The sequence below is a fragment of the Papio anubis genome, chromosome 1, assembly GCF_008728515.1.
Source record: "Papio anubis isolate 15944 chromosome 1, Panubis1.0, whole genome shotgun sequence".
Taxonomy (NCBI): domain Eukaryota; kingdom Metazoa; phylum Chordata; class Mammalia; order Primates; family Cercopithecidae; genus Papio; species Papio anubis.
In genome coordinates, this window is record NC_044976.1 from 34,407,638 (window position 1) to 34,416,079 (window position 8,442).

The window sequence follows — 8,442 nt, forward strand, 5'->3', positions numbered from 1 at the left end:
CGGAGGCTGAGGCAGGAGAATGGCGTGAACCTGGGAGGCGGAGCTTGCAGTGAGCCGAGATCGCGCCACTGCACTCCAGCCTGGGTGACACAGCGCGAGACTCCGTCTCAAAAAAAAAAAAAAAAAAAAAAAAAAGAACTGAAGAAGCCTCGGGCTAGTGATACTAGTCCTGAACCCCTGCCCTATGGTCTTCCAGTTTAGTCATGAATTCATTCATTTATTCATTCAACAAATACTGTTGCATCTACTCTGTATCAGGCAGTGGGCTATGCACTGGGGATGCAATAGTCAGAAAAGATGTAACCTCTGTTACATACACTACTCCTTGTGCAGTTTATAGTCTAGTGGGTGAGTGTCGTGGACACTGTGGGCTGCCCACTCAACAACTTTTCCCATTGCCCCTTCCTCATTCCAAACAGAATCTCTATTCAGGTAGCCATCTTTCTCTTAGACGGCGCCCTGTGCTTCAGCAGAGGTGGATCTTAGCTGCGGGGTGAATCATGATTGTGATTGAGACCAAAAACAATGGTCCCAAATCCCTCATGATTGACTGGTGTAGGCATGGACATGTGACAGTTTCAGCCAGTAGACATGAAGGGAAGCCTCCTGGGGGCTTCAGGAAAGGTGTCCTCATTTATTTTTTTTGAGACGGAGTCTCTGTCGCCCAGGCTGGAGTGCAGTGGCGCGATCGCAGCTCACTGCAAGCTTTGCCTCCTGGGTTCAAGCGATTCTCCTGCCTCAGCCTCCTGAGTAGCTGGGACTACAGGCGCCCGCCACCACACCTGGCTAATTTTTGTATTTTTAGTAGAGATGTGGTTTCACCATGTTAACCAGGATGGTTTCTATCTCCTGACCTCATGATCTGCTTGCCTTGCCTCCCAAAGCACTGGGATTACAGGTGTGAGCCACCGGCATTCTCATTTTTGACAATGTGGTCATCAGCCTCGGTGATGACCTCTTGATGATGTCCCCTACCTCCTAGTACTCACACCCTTGTGTAGTTCCTTCCTATGTTGTATCACAGATGGGTTGAGTGGCCAATAGAACATGGCAGAAGTGACGGTGTGTCACGTCTGAGATTAGGTATAAAAAACACTGCACTCGCCGGGCGCGGTGGCTCACGCCTATAATCCCAGCACTTTGGGAGGCCGAGGCGGGTGGATCATGAGGTCAGGAGATCGAGACCATTCTGGCTGACATGGTGAAACCCCGTCTCTACTAAAAATACTAAAAAATTAGCCAGGCGTGGTGGCGGGCGCCTGTAGTCCCAGCTACTCGGGAGGCTGAGGCAGGAGAATGGCATAAACCCGGGAGGCGGAGCTTGCAGTGAGCTGAGATCCGGCCACTGCACTCCAGCCTGGGTGACACAGCGCGAGACTCCATCTCAAAAAAAAAAAAAAAATACAAAAAAACACTAGCCGGGCGAGGTGGTGGGCGCCTGTAGTCCCAGCTACTCGGGAGGCGGAGGCAGGAGAATGGCGTGAACCTGGGAGGCGGAGCTTGCAGTGAGCCGAGATCTGGCCACTGCACTCCAGCCTGGGCGACAGAGCGAGACTCCGTCTCAAAAAAAAAAAAAAAAAAGGCAGCATTTAGGCCAGGCACAGTGGCTCATGCCTGTAATCCCAGCACTTTGACAGTGGCTCATGCCTGTAATCCCAGCACTTTGGGAGGCTGAGGCGGATGGTTGTGAGGTCAAGAGTTCAAGACCAGTCTGGCCAACATGGTGAAACCTCATCTCTACTAAAAATACAAAAAATTAGCTGGGTGTGGTGGCGCGCACCTGTAGTCCCAGCTACTCAATAGGCTGAGGCAGGAGAATCGCTTGAACCTGGGAGGCGGAGGTTGCAGTGAGTCGAGATCTCGCTACTGCACTCTAGCCCAGGTGACAGTGTGAGACTCCATCTCAAAAAGAAAAAAAAAAAAAGCATTTAAACTGGACCTGAAGAAGGATAGGGAGGAGCCAGCCTTGTGAAAGGAAGCAGGAGGCAAGTTGCAGGTGGAGGGGTAAGTATGCAGGAGGCTGGGAATTCTAGGGACAAAGAGCAGGAGCTCCTCTTGCTGAAGCATCAAAGGGGACAGGAGCTAGGTGGGGTTGGAGAGGTGGGCAGGGCTAAGTCACAGCGCTCTAGGGACAAGAAGGGGCAGGAAGGGACTAATACACTCATTCAGCTCTCTCCTTGGTGAGAGCTTTTATGTACGCCCCTCCAGGCCTCCCCTCCTCAGCCATCACCCACCAGCTCCTAGGCACAGTGAGGCAGAGGTGCCAACATTTCCCTCAAGGGCAGAACTCTGAATGCTCTTGTGGGGGAATCGTTTACTCATTCATTTAGTCAATCAGTAAATTGCCTGTGGAGCACCAGCTGAGCACTGGAGGGAAACCATGGTAAGCAAAAACCGACACAGAAGCTCCTGGCACTTCCTGGTGGGGAAGGTGGGTATAAACCAAGTCACCAAATCACCACAGGAACAAGTGTAAAAATAGAACGTGTGTTGAGTGCTGTGAAGTCAAATATAAGGAGCAGTTAAGAGTGTATACAGGGGGACCTAAGCTAGCTTCAGTTCGGATAAGATATCCCTGAATGAATGGTATGTAATCAGATCTGATGGATGGGTGAGTAGGTGTTGACCGGGCAAAGTCAGGAAGGTAGAGAAAGAAGGAGAGGGAAAGGACTGGATTCCAGAACAAGAGAAACGACATGCACAGGCTGTGAATGGGAAGGAGGTATGTTCAAGTATCTAGAGGACTAAGCAGAGCTGAAGGAGTCTGTTTTTGCTCACCCCAGTGCCTGGTGGAACAGGCGCTTAGTATTTGTTGAATTAAGAAATGTCAGTTGAGGAGGTGGAGCTTGGCATGAGGTGAGCCATACCATGCAAGGCCTTGTAAGGCTGTCGTCAGGAGCTTGGATTTTATTCCAAGGGCCATGGGAAGCCACTGAAGGCTATTCAACAGGGGGTGGAAGGGTGGCATGATCAGATAGGCAGCTTTTGGGTTTGTTTTTTTTTTTGAGATGGAGTCTTGCTCTGTGGCCCAGGCTAGAGTGCAGTTGTATGATCTCTGCTCACTATAACCTCTGCCTCCTGGGTTCCAGCAATTCTCCTGTCTCAGCCTCCCAAGTAGCTGAGACTTCAGTCGCACACCACCACCTCCGGCAAATTTTTTTTTTTTTTTTTTTGAGGCGGAGTCTCACTCTGTCTCCCAGGCTGGAGTGCAGTGGTGTGATCTCGACTCACTGCAAGCTCCGCCTCCTGGATTCATGCCATTCTTCTGTCTCAGCCTCCCGATAGCTGGGACTACAGGCGCCCGCCACCACACTTGGCTAATTGTTTGTATTTTTAGTAGAGATGGGGTTTCACTGCGTTAGTCAGGATGGTCTCGATCTCCTGACCTCGTGATCCGCCCACCTCGGCCTCCCAAAGTGCTAGGATTACAGGCGTGAGCCACCGTGCCCAGCCAGATAGGCTATTTTATTAGACCACTCTGGCTTTTGGGTGGGAAACTGATTGACAGAAACTTGATTATAAACTGGAAGACAAACCAAAAAGTGATTGCTGAGGTTCAGATAAGAGATGATAGAGGCTCATGCTTGGGAGATAGAGATGGAGAGGAGTGTGTGATATAAATGTACTTATTCATTCAAAAAACATTTATTGAGCATCTTGCTGGGCACAGTAGCTCACACCTGTAATTCCAGCACTTTGGGAGGCTGAGACGAGTGGATTGCCTGAGCTCAGGAGTTTGAGACCAGCCCAGGAAACCAGGTGGAAGCCTGCCTCGATAAAATATATATATATGCAGGGCCGGGCGTGGTGGCTCACGCCTGTAATCCCAGCACTTTAGGAGGCTGAGGTGGGCGGATCACGAAGTCAGGAAATTGAGACCATCCTGGCTAACATGGTGAAACCCCATCTCTACTAAAAATACAAAAAATTACCCAAGTGTGGTGGTGGGCACCTTGCATACACAAACACACACACACACACACACACACATATATATGCAAAATTTGGTCCAGTGTGGTGGTGCATGCCTGTAGTCCCTGCTACTTGGGAGACTGAGATGGGAGGATCGCTTGAGCCCAGGAGGCTGAGGTTGCAGTGAGCTGAGATCACACCACTGCACTCAATCCTGGGTGACAGAGTGAGACCCTATCTCAACAAAACCAAAAAACAAAAACAACAAACAACAAACATCTATTGAGCATCTATTATGTGCCAGGTTCAGAGGTGCTGCAGATTTTTAGATGAGCAAGAATTGACATGATTCTTACCTCATAGAGCTTTAATAATAATTAATTAAATAATATTATAAACAAATGCACAATTACAATTACAATTACAATTATGACAAACAGTGGCTCACTCCTACAATCCCGGCACTTTGGGAAGCCGAAGAGGGAGGATCGTTTGAGTACAGGAGCTTGAGACCAGCCTGAGCAACATGGCAAAACCCTGTCTCTATAAAAAAATACCAAAAATATAGTCAGGTGTGGTGGTGCACACCTGTAGTCTCAGATACTCAAGAGGCTGAGTGGGAGGATTACTTGAGCCCTGGAGGTTGAGGCTGCAGTGAGCCGTGATTGTGCCACTGCACTCCAGCCTGGGCAACAGAGTGAGATCCTGTCTCAAACAATAAAAAACCCAAACCAAACTAAAATTTTAAAAGACAGTGAATAAGCCGGACGCAGTGGCTCACGCCTGTAATCCCAGCACTCTGGGAAGCCAAGGCGGGCAGATCACCTGACCAGGTTCAAGACCAGCCTGACCAACATGGTGAAATCCCATCTCTACTAAAAATACAAAATTAGGCTGGGTGAAGTGGCTCACGCCTGTAATCCCAGCACTTTGGGAGGCCGAGGCAGGCAGATCACCACGTCAGGAGATCGAGACCATCCTGACTAACACAGTGAAGCCCCGTCTCTACTAAAATTACAAAAAAAGAAAAAAAAATTAGCCGGGTATGGTGGCGGGCACCTGTAGTCCCAGCCACTCGGGAGGCTGAGGCAGGAGAATGGCGTGAACCCGGGAGGCGGAGCTTGCAGTGAGCTGAGATCGCGCCACTGCACTCCAGCCTGGGCGACAGAGTGAGATTCTGTCTCAAAAAAAAATTTTTTTTTAAAGAGGTGTGAGGTTCCAGGCAGAGGAAACAGCACACGTGAAGGCCCCGTGATGAGCATGGGCAGTGTAGCCAGAACCTAGAGATTGAGAGGGAGCATGCTGTCAGAGAGGTGGGAAGGACCAGACCATGAAGGACCTATGCGCCATACTAAGTAAGAGTTTAAGCCGGGCGTGGTGGCTCAAGCCTGTAATCCCAGCACTTTGGGAGGCTGAGACGGGCGGATCACGAGGTCAGGAGATCGAGACCATCCTGGCTAATACGGTGAAACCCCGTCTCTACTAAAAAATACAATAACAAAAAAAACTAGCCGGGCGAGGTGGCAGGCGCCTGTAGTCCCAGCTACTCGGGAGGCTGAGGCAGGAGAATGGCGTAAACCCAGGAGGCGGAGGTTGCAGTGAGCTGAGATCCGGCCACTGCACTCCAGCCTGGGCGATAGAGCGAGACTCCGTCTCAAAAAAAAAAAAAAAAAAAAAAGAGTTTATCACAAGAGTGCTGGGAAAGCGCCTGAAAGGTTCCAGCAGATGGACAACATAGTCAGATTAACAATCTGAAAAGATGATCAGCACTACCACCTGGAGAAGGGACTAAGGAAAGACGGGGAGAAGAGTGGTAGTGAGAAGTCCAGACAGGAGCACCAATCCTGGTGAGAGATGGGGACAGACCATGAGTTTGACTTGACTTGGTACTCTGTGGATAGAGATTTCCCTTTTTTTCTTTTTTCTTTTTTTCAGGGGTGGGGGAGATGGAGTTTTGCTCTGTTTCCCAGGCTGGAATGCAGTGATGAGATCTTGGCTTACTGCAACCTCCATCTCCCCGGCTCAAACCATCCCCTAACCCCAGCCTCCCAAGTAGCTGAGACTACAGGCACATGCCACCATGCCTGGCTAAGTTTTGTATTTTTGGCAGAGACAGGGTTTCACCATCTTGCCCAGAGTGGTCTTGAACTCCTGGCCTCAAGTAATCCTCCCGCCTCAGCCTCCCAAAGTGCTAGGATTAATTACAGGCATGAGCCACCGCACCAGGCCTCTTCTTTTTTTTTTTCTCTTTGAGACTGTCACCCAAGTTGGAGTGCAGTGGCACCATCATGGCTCACTGCAGCCTCAACCTTCTGGGCGCAAGGGATCCTCCTGTCTCAGCCTCCTGAATAGCTGGGAATACAGGCACACACCACCATGCCTTGTTAATTATTTTTAATTTTTTCCTGTAGAGACAGGGTCTCCCTATATTACTCACAATGGTCTTGAACTCCTGGACTCAAGTGATCATCCTGCCTCAGCCTCCCAAAGTGTCGGGATTACAGGTGTGAGCCACCACGCCGGGATAGCAATTTCTTATGCAGATGTGGTGCTCACAGAAGGGTCTGATCCCGTAGCCCAGGAAAGAGGAGCCAGGAGGGAAGGAGGGAAGAACACAGAAGTTCTAGGAGAGACTCAGCCTTCAGGAGCCTGGAGGGTGGCTCCTCTGAGGCAGCAGGGCCCTGGGGGCAGTGAGGGCTTTGGAAGAGCTGGCCCAGGCTGCAGGGAGGTAGCCTCCAGGTCTGATTTCCTGGTTTTCAGCTGGAGATTGAGGAATGTCCGGTCCATTCTAGGCCCTGACTGAGCGTGAAGAGAACGGAGGTGGAGGCAGAGCCATCCCCTCTGGAGATCCCTCCCTTTCCCCAGCTCTGCCCTTTTCCCAATAGGGCCAGAGCAGGCAGGGCCAGAAGGAGGCAGCAAAATGCCCTTCCCCTCCTCCTCTCTTCATCCCAGTCGCCAACACTCCTGAACTCCAGTTCTGTTACAACACCCCCGCCCCTCAACACACACACAATCTTTCTTTAACAGGACTCCCCAGCTCCACTGTGTGTGCCCGTGGGCCCTCTCAAAGAACATTCAGTCCAACCCGAAGCCTGTGCCCTGCTTCCCCATGAACGGCTATCTCGCTCCCCCTGGTGGTTACATGCGCACATTGGCAAGGCAGCTGAGGTTGGAACTGCCGGGCCCACCGTGGACCAGACCACAGGCCTATGGCCCGATGTCCTGGTTGTAGGAAATGTGTGCTCTGCTCTAGGCTTGGCCAGTGACTCACTCTATAACTGGGCAACCCTCCTTACGTCTGTGAGCTTCAATTTCCTTATCTGGAAATTAGGGCTAGTGGTATGGGTAAGGTATTCCTTGAACTGATACGCAGAGTAAGAGTCTTAGTTGCAAGGTGCCCTTCCCACCATGAGGGGCCATGATATCCTGAGGTAGCTTAACATCACCTCCTGTGTACTGCCAGTCCCTTCCCCAAATCACTCCACTTTGGGACAGCCTTATTAGACATGTCCCAATGTGGCCAGAACATTGAGCCCTAATTGACCAACAGGGCATGGAATGCAGTGGCGTGATCATGGCTCACTGCAGCCTGGACCTCTCGGGCTTGAGTGATTCTCCCACCTCAGCTTCCTAAGTAGCGGGGACCACAGGTGCACACCATCATGCCTGGCTAATTTTTAAATTTTTTGTGGAAACGGAGCTCGCTTGTTGTCCAGGTTGGTCTTGAACTCCTGGCCTTAAATGATCCTCCTGCCTCCGCCTCCCAAAGTGCTAGGATTACAGGTGTGAGCCACTGTACTTGGCTGGTAAGGACATGGTCTTTGGCGTCAATGCATTTGGCCTAGAAGTAGAAGAATACGTAAAAATAGAATACAGTGTGAGGTCAGTGACAGAATTAAGCACACGGTGCTTTGGGAATATAAAACGTAATTTAAAAAAAAAAAAAAACTCTTTAGAGATGAGGGTCTTATTATGTTGCCCAGGCTAGACTCAAACTCCTGGGCTCAAGGGACCCACCTGCTCCAGCCTTCCTAGTAGCTGGGACTTCAAGTGTACACCACCATACCTGACAAGGAAAAATATTTGACCTGGGTTCAAGCAGGGAGAGACTGTCAAAGGGAGGCCTCCTATAGGAGGTAACACCTGAGAATATCCTCTGAATTAAGTGTTAAAAACTTGAATGACTCCCAAGGGGCAGCCCCTGTCCCTCCCCTCCTGTCCACAGTTGCCAGGTCGAATCGGGTTCCAGTATGGCTTGCAGTGGCCTATCAAGGGTAGGATGATGGGCAGGGTCTACCGCAGGTGTGGGAAATAAAAGTGCATCATATGTAGAGAATTTAAGAACCAAAATAAAAATGACTAAAAGTCAGTTTGCTTTTTATTATTACCTTGCATTGGCATTCTAAACAACATTTAAAAAATACTTCTTGAAAAAAAATTTCACCGTCTGAGTTCTAAATAATGGCTCTATTTATTGTTGAATCTTCTGTTTTTTTCCTTATTATTATTATTATTTTTTTTTTGAGACAG